The following is a 12985-nucleotide window of genomic DNA, read 5'->3' on the forward strand; positions in this document are numbered from 1 at the left end:
CTTGTTTGTATAAAACGTTCAGCCTGACCATTTGTTGCTATATTATACGAAGCCGTATACTTTATGTTTACCATTTACTCGTAGGAATTGTTGAAATTTATGTGAAGCAAATGTTTTACCATTTCCCGTCAATACAGTAGGGGTATTCAAATAAATTAAAGTTTAACGGTTTGACAGGTTATGTCGGGTTAAAGTCGGGTAAAAAGTTAATTTTTACACTTTTAACCCAAAGATTAATGTGATAAGTTAATGAGTCACTTATGTATTTTGCATAACCTTAAAGAGTAGCGCGCCCAGAGTTAATTAATTAACTTTTTACTCGACTTTAACCCGACATAACCTGTCAAACCGTTAAACTTTAACTTATTTGAATACCCCTAGTGTGTGTGGTAGATCAAAACTATCCCAAAAATTTTTTTTATTAGTTTCCGATCATTTTCAACACAGTAGGTGGAGGAGGAATATCACGGAATCACGCGTTCCATGTAACATTATTTAAATATTTGAAAGCAACATTAAAGTCATAATTTTTAAGGGGAGATATACACCTAGGAGGCCGAAAAAAAGGTCATTTTTGTGAATTTTTTTAAGGAAAATTATTTGAAATTTCGAATTGGGAGTTTTTCTATCTAAAAGTATACACATTCAGGAATATGTCCAATTTTTTTTATTTAAAAAAATCAAAAATTGACGAGGTTGTGGTATAATCTTTGGAGCGCCGTAAAAAAATCCGGGTAAACGGTACCCACTGGCGTTTCTTCAAAAATCATCTGAAACAAAAAAACCAAAAAGATTATTAAATTAGATACTATAATCTAGTACTTGTCATAGCCGATTTTGAAAACATCGATTTATGACAAAATGGCGGACGTTTGAACATAACATAGCGATTTTTCGACCAAAAATTAGTTATTATTTTGCCTATAAAACAAAAACTAAGCAACGAAAAAAAAATTCTATGACAAGTACTAGATAATGATGTATAGAATAACCACAAAAAATTCAAGGCAATCGGTTCATTGGTTTTCGAGAAATTTTGGGTACCGATTTGAAAAACGTGGTTTTGAGAAAAACGCGTTTGAAAATTTGGGAATGAATAAATCATGAAATTTGTCAACTTACATGTAATCATCGATACCAGCTCCATAGTGTAAGTCTTCTGCGGTCAACGGAATGTTCATATTTTCTAAATTTTGTTGTCGGCGCCGTATTCGACCTTCTTTAGTCTGTTCTTGCGCTTGCAGCTCGGCTTTCGCTATGCGAGTTTTGTCTTCTTGCGCAGCGTACAAGTGCGCGCCCGATCCGACCGATATTCCTAACACGTTCATGATAACAATGACGTGACACCATTGTTGAACGTGCATGTTGCAAGAAATGCAGCAATGTTAACGATTTTGGCCCCGCTGTGCATCGTTTTTGGAGCTATCTTCCAAATAAGTTGGTTGAAGCTCTCATTGCTGTTTTGTGTGTATCCGTAGCCATTCGAAGAAACAGTAACTCCAAGGATGACATGAAAAAAGCGATATGAGCAACATTCTACCATTACGGCTCAACAGACAGCAAGCCTGAACATCATTTTTGTCCCGAAGGCCCTGCGCGCTTTCGGAGACGGTTCACTCTCTCGGCTGTAACTTCGTTATTTATCGAGATATTGACTTGCAATTTTAACCAGATATTCTTGAGACCTCAAGCTTCAAGAAAATGCAAAAAAAAAATCGATTTTTTCGACCATGCTAGGTGTATATCTCCCCTTAAATGCTGAACATATGAACACTAATGAAATTGTAGTTTATATGTATAATAATACATATTTCGAATATTATATTTCGAAATACCCGAGAAAAAAAATGGGTATAATATGTGATCAGATTTAAAATATATTATTAAATATGAAAGGATCTGAATTAGATATGAAAAGATTTAATTTTATATAATTATATGTAATCAGATCCGAAATTTGGCGTGATACGATCATATTTTTATGTAATCATAGTCGACTTGATCTTATTATATATGACAACAGATCTGTTGTTGAAGCAAAAATGGGTCACGCATGTCAAATACGGGAAATGAAATATACAAAACCCTGATGTCAGCCACGGGAACGAAGTACGTTAGTTGCTTTTCATTTTCTCTAATAATTTCTTTGTTAAGAGGGTAGCTGCGCAATCGAGACATTATCTAAGGGACTAGATATTTTCTATCAGCCAATTTTCATGCTTTTATACGATAGGTTATTAATTATTATTGGATTGTTACCAATACACTTTACATTTAAATATCTTTAAATAAATCTGATGTTTGTCTAGTATGATTGGAAAAAGTATTCTTCAACAGTATTCTTCAACATTTCGTCTTCGTAGGGAAGCAGTGCGGTCTAGTGGCAAAATTTGACTCATAAACTGCGAGGACTCGGGTTCGAGTCTATCTGACTACAGTTGGAATATTTTGTTTTTCAGAAAAAATACATTAACTTGTTAGTTTTTTTCCAGAGGTACACCACATATTTTTCAAAAGATTTAGTATTTGTACGAATACTATAAAATTGCGTAAAGAGCCTTAAAGAGAAGCGTCTCCTTACCTGTGTAACACGGTTGTTTTTCGAGCGCTCTGCTATCTTGCCTTCTAATCTTTTTTCAGATTTTTTTTCATCGGTTTTACTTTCTTCTACAATGTTTATGGGCAAATCTAAAAATGTTGAAACTTTTTTATTGAATATTTTTTCTCAGAAGTGTTTTTTTTTAAGAATATTTAATGCATCTAATTTAATCTGAATGACTTTTGATATAGGATATTAAAGATTAACTTAAAAATATTTAGATTTGGAGGTTATTGTTTGATTACACACGAGCTTGTTATTTAGAATTTTATCTTACACCCTGGCCTACAATGGGGTATAATGAAAGTCATCGTTGGCTTTCTACATCTACATCTTGCAATTACTTTATCACTATTATCATAACTATTATCGACGTGTTCCGGTTGCACGTGTGGCAGTCGTGGCAGAGTAATCGTAAATTTACTGCCAAAATAATTATTATGATCTTGAATAGTATTTTGTAATTCTTCCCCAGTAGAATGAGTCAACGTTCCATTACTACAAGCCGTATTTGATGAAAGCACAGTGTGCAGAAACGTACCAACATTGTTCGTTGTTGCTCGTTATTGGCCGTGTTATTGTTTGACATGATTAATTTTAAATTATTTTTCGATGCAATATATATGTTCTATCAATATATATGACTCAGCAGCAGCAGGGAAAGCAGGCGTCTCCGCCGCCGGAGCGTTCGTTATTATCTCGTCCGTTTCCTCTTTTACGTTTGATAAGTTTGTTTTTATTAAACGTATTTTACTTTTTAAATGTCGACGCAGACTTTGTAATTGTTCAAATAAAACTGGATCAAATTTTGGAACGTGTTTCAGTATTGATATGGGACGTACGTTGAGTGCTTTGTAAAGTTTAATTAGAATTTTACGATCGAGGTTCTTTAATGCTTGATGTGTTTCGAGCAACTCGTCCTTGGTGATAGGTTGCACAGACACTAGCCTTATTCTTTTTGGCTTCTTTTTATTCTCAGCCTCAGCTTCAGCCTCAGCCTCAGCCTCATCCTCATCATCACTTTTATTAATTTTACATCTGCCGATCTGCCGATCATACCTGTAAACGTATATTATACATACAATACATTTATTTAAACTTAAATATATAAGGTATATGTTTACCTTTGTCTTAATACATAATAAATTGATAATGCGATTGTGGCTATAATAATTATAATTATTATTACTTGTATCAAGTTTTTGCAAAAGTATCGTGAATGCTTCTGTTAAAAGAATAAAAAGACATTATTATAGTATTTAAAATAATATAAGACATTAGTAGATAATATAAAGACTATTCCCTTTATCTCTAAAAAAGCGCATTAACTCGACGACAAAGGCCGTCGATACGGCCGATGAGACCATTATTCCACGACAGTACGGGCCACAGAAAATCATTTTTAATAGATCACTTTCGCAAAAACTTCGGTTCGCCCACTGGGCTCTCCCGGCGCGGGGTGTCGGACAATGTACGGCGTGCCACTGTAAGGGCACGGGTTTGGGCCCGCGGTCCTTACTTACTCGGTTAGGTGGAGCGCGTGCCCCGAGGGCTTCGTGCCCCGGCGGTCACGGTGTTCTAGAGCCAAGCGTGTCAGAGTGGCGTGAGGCCTCGCGGTCCACGTTTGGCCGCGGGGTGGCAGTGTGGTCTTGTGGTAAAGCGCTAGACTCGTAACCTCGAGGAACTGGGTTCGAGTCTACCTGATCACAGGAATTTTTATATTCCAAACTGCTCCCCCCCCCCCCCGCACGAGTAGGGCTCCGTGCGGAGAAACTGGGCTATCTTTCGGAGGAGACATTAAATTTGAAATTGGTCGTCAAGCTTGGGGAGCTTGGGAGTATATATTACATTGCATTATATGCATTTCTTTTACAACCATATTTTTGCGATTAGTATAAAAGTATATATATTGTTACGCTCGAATCGCGTTCGCCGCACTCGCACTCTCACCACATTCGTAAACGCGCCGCGCTTCCCCGTCACCGGGAATAAAGATACTCTCTTTGATGATAAAAGAATGGATTTATTGCTTGATACAACGAGACACGTCTGACAGGTTCGAGATTCAGAGCGTAAATCTGACAAACGATATTTACAAACTAAGGACGATTCGCGACTTCTCGCTACGGGGCGACTCGTATGAGCGCACGGTACGGTCGTACAGCACGGGCGTAACAATATTGTATATAATACGTCATATCACAAAAGTTATGCAACGTTATATAAAAACACAACATAAAATAAGAATGTTTTCTTTTTTTGAAGAATTTCTTCAGTATGGAATATTTTATAGGTAGTCATATATCGAGCATGCTTCTTTAAATTTGTAAATTTCTGAGTTTGCCCCGAGCTATTTGATTCGTATGAATATTGTTATAAAAAATTTTTATTTACAATTTTGAATCCAAGATTCGAAATCAAAATGGAGATCAACTTCCTAAAGATTATTCGTAAACTAGAAAAAATTTAGATATAGCAAAATATCTTTGGTTCGTCTTATATATTGTATAAATAAAAACTGAGATTAAATCGTGCTATTTGAACGCTAAATGAGAGCATCCGACGGGGATAACTGTTGAGGTTGCGATGAAAAAGATAATAGGATGCCCAGAAAACATACTAAAGATAAATTAACTCCGCTTTTGCTCTGCCCTGACTCTCGACTGACTAGTGTGCGTGCTACTAGTTACTAATGATAACGACCATTATTAACGGATATTACACGTTGCTATTCGCAAAACATGAAGTAAAACACAAGTCGAAGATATTCATACCTGTATTCAAGATATACAGGGTGTCGTAGAGAAAAATTAATTTTACAAATTCATTGAATTCCGACCGCGACCTTAAACTTAAAAAGTTTCTAATTAATGAAGAGAAAGATGTTGGCGCAGGGGGAGAGACAGTGAGAGAAAAATTTAAATTTTGAGATTTCAATTTTATACACACAGTTTTCTAAATGTAATATCCATTAAAAAATAACAGTATAGTTTTATTCGAAATTAATATTATAGATTATACTATTATACAGTAGTTTAATTATACAGGTAGTACATTGCAATTTTTTAATGTATAGATTTAAAAAATAAATGTGTACAATTATTTTTATAAATTTCCTTAACTTGTTTGTTCCGGAAACAAGAGGAGCAAAGTAGAAAATAAGAAAGTTATAACCAAAATAGACTTTTAGTGACTCTTGGATCTATCCTCTGCAATAGGAAATAGAGATAATAATCTCCATTTGAGGTCTCCCTTTCTCTGAAAGATATATAGCTAGAAGAACGGAGGAACGTGCTGGCACGGGGTTTTACGATTAAAAATTCGTGGATTATTATATATAAACAGTTATGTAAATTCCACGTCGCGACTCCCTCGTACGCGGCCCGCGTCTCCGCACCGCTCACGTCCGCGACTCTCTCGCGCGAGACCCGTGTCCTCACGTCACTCGCGGCCCGCGTTTCCGCATCCTCGGACGCTCTAATATTGAGAGGACTTAGCTGCGGGATGTCGCTGGAGTTCGTCCCACGTAGACGACGTAGTACCTCCTTTTGCCGGCGGAACGTCTCTGCGTATTCGCGCTCCCTTCGCGCCTGTTCCTCTCGTAAGAGACGAACTTCCTGAAAGACTGTCTGGAGGGTTTCTGTAATCGACGACCTCGCCGTCGCTTCCGTAGCGTCCCGCTGAGGCGTCTCCACTCGAAGCCTTTTCCTTGTAGCCATGGGTACGCTCATCGTCACACGTCCGATCCCGGATGAGCCCCCAAAATGTTACGCTCGACACGCGTTCGCCGCACTCGCACTCTCACCACACTCGCGAACGCGCCGCGCTTCCCCGTCACCGGGAATAAAGATACTCTCTTCGATTATAAAAGAACGGATTTATTGCTCGATACAACGAGACACGTCTGACAGGTTTGAGATCCAGAGCGTAAATCTGACAAACGATATTTACAAACAACCGTCGCTAAGGACGATTCGCGATTTCTCGCTACGGGGTGACTCGTATGAGCGCACGGCACGGTCGTACAGCACGGGCGTAACAATATACTCAATCTGTGACAATCTCAGCTCGAAGAGATTCTCGACAGGTTAAGATTCCATATTAAAGAACCACTTTTGCAATTGCATATCATCTAACATAATAACAACATAAAAATATATAAATAGTGATGAATATGTTTGATTCATCGAAAGCAAACTGTAGATGATCAGGTATTGGATATAGCTCTTTTAATAAATTGAATACTTTATTATGACCTTTTTCCTTAATATGGATTCTGATATCTCGAGCTTTGTGTGTTTTGGATACATTAAAATTTTGGAAATTTTTTGGACAAATGGAACACGTTACTTCTGTTCTTTCGTGATTTGGTTTAAACCATGTGTTCGCCTGACGTTTTATAATTTTTCTTGATTCCATTATAATTTGGCAAAGCTCTGTATTGTTCGGTTTGAAACACTATGTAACACTAAGCGCGATACAGAAATCGCGTTAACAATTGTTTGAAAAACTGCTTACAAAGGTCGAAGAGAGAGGTTTAATTATTTGTAAATATGGATATACATTTAATCTTTTGCCCAACATATTATTACGTACATATTTACATACATCTAAGGTTTAGGTAATAATTTATTACTAATAAATAATTAAACCATACCTCTCTCTTTGACTAGTTTAGTCTATGAAACGCTCTGTTATGAAATGATATTTCTTGACTTGTACATATGTGTTCCTTTTTCTTTAAGAAAATAACATGTGTATAAATAAATATAAAGAAAACATATAAGTAATAAAATATTAAGGAAAATGTTCTAGAAATATTTTTTTAGAAATATGAATTCTATCATCAGATTAAAAAATTGTTTTTTTTTTAGTTTCAATTTATTCGAATTTATATAAAGATACCGGCTTTCTTCTAAAAATTAAAACACTTAAGAAGCACCTAACAACAAACGATAGACTTAATTTAAAATTTTTTAAACTATTTGTGATTTTTTTTATTTCTTGATTGGTTTTCTAATTTTTTATGTCCATTTATGACATCGATGTGTAACGCTAATGTCATCTGTTTGTTTTTAAGACAGTGTTGTTACATGTTATACGCATTATTCTACCGATTGTATGACGTACGAAATATATCTTTTTGATTTATATGACTTGCTTTGATGTCGGTGAAGTTGACATATCATTTTCCAGCAGATCAAAAATAAAAGGGAGTTCTTGTCGCATGCAGTCGAGTTCTATAGTTCCTGATACTTTTTAGTAATGGTTCTGATGATTTTACCCGAAAAACAGTCGATCGAAAAAATGATCTGCTAACTTCCCGTAGCAGATCATTTTCTAGCAGATAAGAAATAAAAGAGAGTTCTTCTCGCATACAGAGTTCTATAGTTCCTGATATTTTTTAGCGATAGTTCTGGTAATTTTGCCAAAAAAATCTATTAAAAAAAATCATCATCAAAACTTACGCAAATGATGTTCACGGCAGATTTTCGAAGTTGAATATCTTCTCAACTAGTGACCGGATCGTTTTCGATCATAGAAATTTCTTTCACAATTCTTAGAGTTCTACTAAAAAACGGAACTCTTATCAGAACGTCTAGAACTAAAAAAAAAAATGTTATGCGAAAAAATGTTATTCGACTTAGTCGAATTTCACGCGTTGCATCCTCGAAGTCGAATATCTTCTTAACTAGTCATTAAGAAGTTAATATATGTCTTGCTCAACATTTAGAAATTAAGTTAAAAGTACCAATACTCGGACATGTACCTATATCTGGACACCTTTATTATTCATAAGTATAACGCGAATTAAAATCAAAGATGAAAATATTTTTTCTTGTAGTTTGAAACTTTAGTTACGGTATCCAAACGTTTATTTCCATATATTTTTTTAAAGGTATCCAGACATAGGTACGTGTCCAGGCATTGGTACATTTATTTACTTTTAAGTGCCCGGGTATTGGTACCTTTATACTTTATAATTGAATCTGAAAATTAAATAATTTCTCTCCGCACGAGCCGAAATAATTAATGAAAATAATTTTGTAAAATATCTATAAAATATCAAAATTTTTACAGCATTATCATCATACTTCAGCGACCTACTATAATTATTTTAATGATGCAACAAAATTATTTTTAAACAGAAAACCGTTTTTTCCGTATGTGTAGATTAAAGGCGTGCATTTCCATGATGCGTGAATAAGAACCTCTGCAAGTTTCTGGTTTTCGTTTGCGCTTCACAAAACCGAATTTTGTACCCGTAGTATCTAAAAATTTAGCTAGATACAGATCTGAAAATAATTTTGTTGGTCCATCAAAATAATTATGTAGAACTTAAACTGATTGCTAAAATGTCAATTTTTTTTACAGAATCATCATATTTCAGCGACTTACTATAATTATTTTAATGGTGTAACAAAATTATTTTTAGATCTGTATATTTAGCTAAATTTTTAGATACTTTAGCAAAACCGTTCTTTCCGTGCACATATTTTTATCAGGGTCTAAATATCGCTAATATATATCAAATATAAAATGTACATAAAAGAAGCCAGTTGTTGCCATTTGTACACACATTAATCTAATAATTTTTTCGTCTGAACGTTGTTGGAATATTATCGAATCATTAGAGAATCTTAATATCTTGAGTTAGACTGATCGAGATTCAGCGGAAGGCAAATATATGTATAATATATGAGAAGCTTGAAGAAGTGCAGAATGTTTCTACTGAGATTACCCGGAAAAGGAACAGACAGTATCTGAACATTTTTAGTCTTTTAGGGGCCTGTGTACATAATTATGTACTTAAAAAAAAAGAAAGAAAGAAAGAAAAAAAAAACTTTCATAAGGGACGTCTTTTAAGACTACCTTATAAATGATAACATTTTACTCCAACGGGATCGATGTGTAGCCCCTAAAGGATTAAAGAAAGAGAAAGTTACAACAAATGGATTAACAACGCGTAATGAGTTAATATTTATTTTAACTGGCTTAGTAGATTAGTGTGATTATGACATTTAAAATTATCATGCGAACGTTATTTGTTACCTTATATATTACTTTTTGTGAATCGCGGCAGAAAGGACAAAAGGATTATGGACACATAGTTGTTTCATGTGTTGGCGTCGAACGACCGACGACACATATAGTTCGCCTAGTTTCGGCGGATTGCACTGATCCCGTTTTGTGGCAGGTCACTGCACTGGTAGGCGAGAACCGGTTGTCTGAGTTCTATTCTACAACTGCACGTGATTTGGACGTTCGTTCTGACCATTTGCCTTATACCTTACACCGACGGTATCGGAGAAGAAACGTCGATCATCGGAGATGTTTCTTCAAGATCCAAACAATGCACTGATGCTCCTGGAACTGAATATGCAACTGGCATCGCCACTCTTTGCGCAGTCACCGATCGTTCTACAACGCAAAGTAGGTGAGAGGATGAATTTAAGCGAATGGGTATTTCAACCCCCATTGCTGCGCGGAGTCAACGTGGAGCTGCTTAATCGAAACCTCTGGCAGCAATTCTACGAGAATAATACAGAAATGATAATTACCAGGAGCGGTCGGCGCATGTTTTTGTCCGTTCAAATAAACGTAAACGGTTTGGAGAAACGTGAGAATTATTATGTCCTCATGGAGATAGCACCGGCTTCCGATTGCCGCCACAAGTACTGTGGATACCAGAACGGGGGCGAGAACAGCAATATGGGTGGCCGGAGTTTTGCGGGGCCGGCAGAGCCGCAACAGCTTTTCGGCTATAGGATTTATAAGCATCCCGAGAGTTTGGCAATGTGGAGCCACTGGATGGACAATCCGATCACCTTCAATAAATTGAAGCTCACGAGCAACATCAACGACCCCAATAATAACGTGGTATTAACATCGATGCACAAGTACGTTCCTAGGATCTGGATAGTCCGTTGGTTTGATGCAAGAACTGCAACGAGCTCTATACTCATTCAACCGCGTTGTTCGCTTTCAAGGAGACGGAATTTATCACGATGACGGCATACCAAAACGAGAACATCACGAAGTTGAAGATCAATAACAATCCATTCGCGAAGGGTTTTCGCGAAATGGGTCAGTCACGGTTCAAGCGAAAGCATCATTCGATCGATCATCAGGCTCAATCGGATTCTAGTCCTGACGAAAGGGTCTCATTGATTTACGATTCCGAATCGAATCAGCCGAACGACCCTCCCTTAAAAGTTCCAAGCCCATTAAAGCATGCGATTATCTTACTTTAGCCGGGGAGTCGAAGTTGGCCGGCCTTGCAACGTGGGAGAAGCGGACGCGAATCCCGCCACCGTTGCGAGTCGATCCCCGGCGCCGGGCGTGCTTGAAACGCAGTGTTCGTGCAATGCGTTTGACACAGATGGATATCCATTCATGAAATAACTTATTACTATTTATTTCTATTTTAACTTGACACGGCTACCGGGGTCAAGTCTCGTCGAGACCGTGGACATGTTCGGACGTGTTTTGTCCTGAATAATTTTTGAAGATTGCTGAACCAATTAGCGCCGAGTTTGGATTGAATCTTTCGAGTCTGTATTTATTATATTCGACTTGTTCTTGGCCGTTATGTGATCTTGAGGAGGATTAGGTGCCATAAAATTTACAAAGAAGAAGAAGGAAGAAGAAGGCTATTGGGGGCCACTGCTACTCGTGGCATGAGTCTCGTGCGTCAAGAGGCGTAATCGTTTCTATACCCGATAACTAGCGCCTACTCTCGAGGAGCCAGCTACGGAGTCACTGGGTGTCTCCGCACTAACCGAGTCATCAATCTCGCATCGTGCGTGCAGTGCTTGGACCATCCGAGAACCCGGGCGTGAAGATTCATTCTTAACTTCTTCATATTTACTGCGTGTTGTGGAGCAAACGGATTGATAGCCGAGAACTTCCCAGATAACCGTGCCTTTCCTTGGCTCCGCAATTCATCAGCGGTACTTGGGCCCGTATCACTACAGGCTCTTAGAGGCGCAGTCAGATCGCCATTGACGCCACTTGGTTACTGCAGACGCGCTGGCCAGCCGACATCTGATCTTGCGACCGAGCCGTACTGAATCGGAACAGCCCCATTGCAGCGGTTCAGCGAGACCACTGGGAGCGGTTGCAGCGCATGACTTGACTGAGAGAGGCTATATATTCGCATCACTAGACCAGAAACTGACTCTGACTCCAGGCCCAAAGAGACTCGTGCAGTGAATCAATGGCTTAAGAACAGCCTGACTCCTTCGATACAAAACGACAGTGCTTGCACCACCGTAGTTTTCAGGCCACTTGAATTTTTGGATTCTAACACGGATTCGCCACTTTTTTCGCGTTTCTTTCTGCCACGATTTACAAAAGGTAGTAATCTTGCCGTTGTTCGCAACGCGGACGGGAGCGAGGCCGCCGTGGCCAGCGTGATAACCGGTAGTAGGTCCGAGAGAACGAGTACGTGTATACGTGATCGCATATTTAACGCGGATCGGCGAGCGATTGGTCGGTCAGCCGCGGGTTTGGTACACGGCCAACAGTGCCTCCGATCACGTAATTTAACTGATTGTTTCCAGTTTCGCCGGCGTGAGCTTGCTTTTAGTATTAGGGCCACGCGAAGTAAAACCATCTCTGCTACTCAATATGTCGTTAAGTCTTTAGGGGCCTGTGTACATAACATGGTAAAAAAAAAATATATATATATATATATATATATATATATATATATATATATATATATCAGGGACGTCTTTTAAGACTATCTTATAAATTATAACATTTTACTCCAACGGGATCGATGTGTGGCTCCTAAAGGGTTAATTTAACTAAAACAATGTTAATTTAATTATTAATTTGACTAGTCAATGGAATTAAAATAACATTATTTGTGTTAAAATAATAAATTTCGACACATGGTAATTAAAAAGAACAAAATGTTATTTAACTCAAGGTATTGATTTAAAATTTATCTTTTGATATTTAATAGCGTAAGGACAATTATAGTAACTATACCATTTTTTATTTATATAGAGTATATTGATTAATGATTATATGTATAGAATACTTTGTAATTAATCGTAATTGCGAGCCGTTTTATCATACACTGTAAATCCAAGTGTGTTATTTTTACACGTATAAACGTTTAAAAATGGAACATTTGACTGAAGCTCGTTTTACATGTTTTGTTGCGTGTTAAATCAACACGTTTAATCGTATTAATATGTTCAACCGTGTTAAATGGTATTATTCAAAACGACAAGAAATGTGTAAGAAGAGCTTTAGTTAAAATAACACACTTGGATTTGCAGTGAATTAGCCGTATAGAAAAAGAATTTCTCATTATTTCATAAAATTATACATTTTTTTTTTAAATGAAAGAAAGTTACGCACGTTGCA

The 12985-nt window shown here is 37.2% G+C and overlaps 1 pseudogene; it reads left to right on the forward strand.

The window, feature by feature from the left end:
* Window positions 1–9701: 9701 nt before the first annotated feature.
* On the forward strand, window positions 9702–10854 carry LOC112468162 (annotated as a pseudogene).
* Window positions 10855–12985: the final 2131 nt, after the last annotated feature.

Source organism: Temnothorax curvispinosus, unplaced genomic scaffold, assembly GCF_003070985.1.
Source record: "Temnothorax curvispinosus isolate PA1 unplaced genomic scaffold, ASM307098v1 QBEX01018202.1, whole genome shotgun sequence".
Taxonomy (NCBI): domain Eukaryota; kingdom Metazoa; phylum Arthropoda; class Insecta; order Hymenoptera; family Formicidae; genus Temnothorax; species Temnothorax curvispinosus.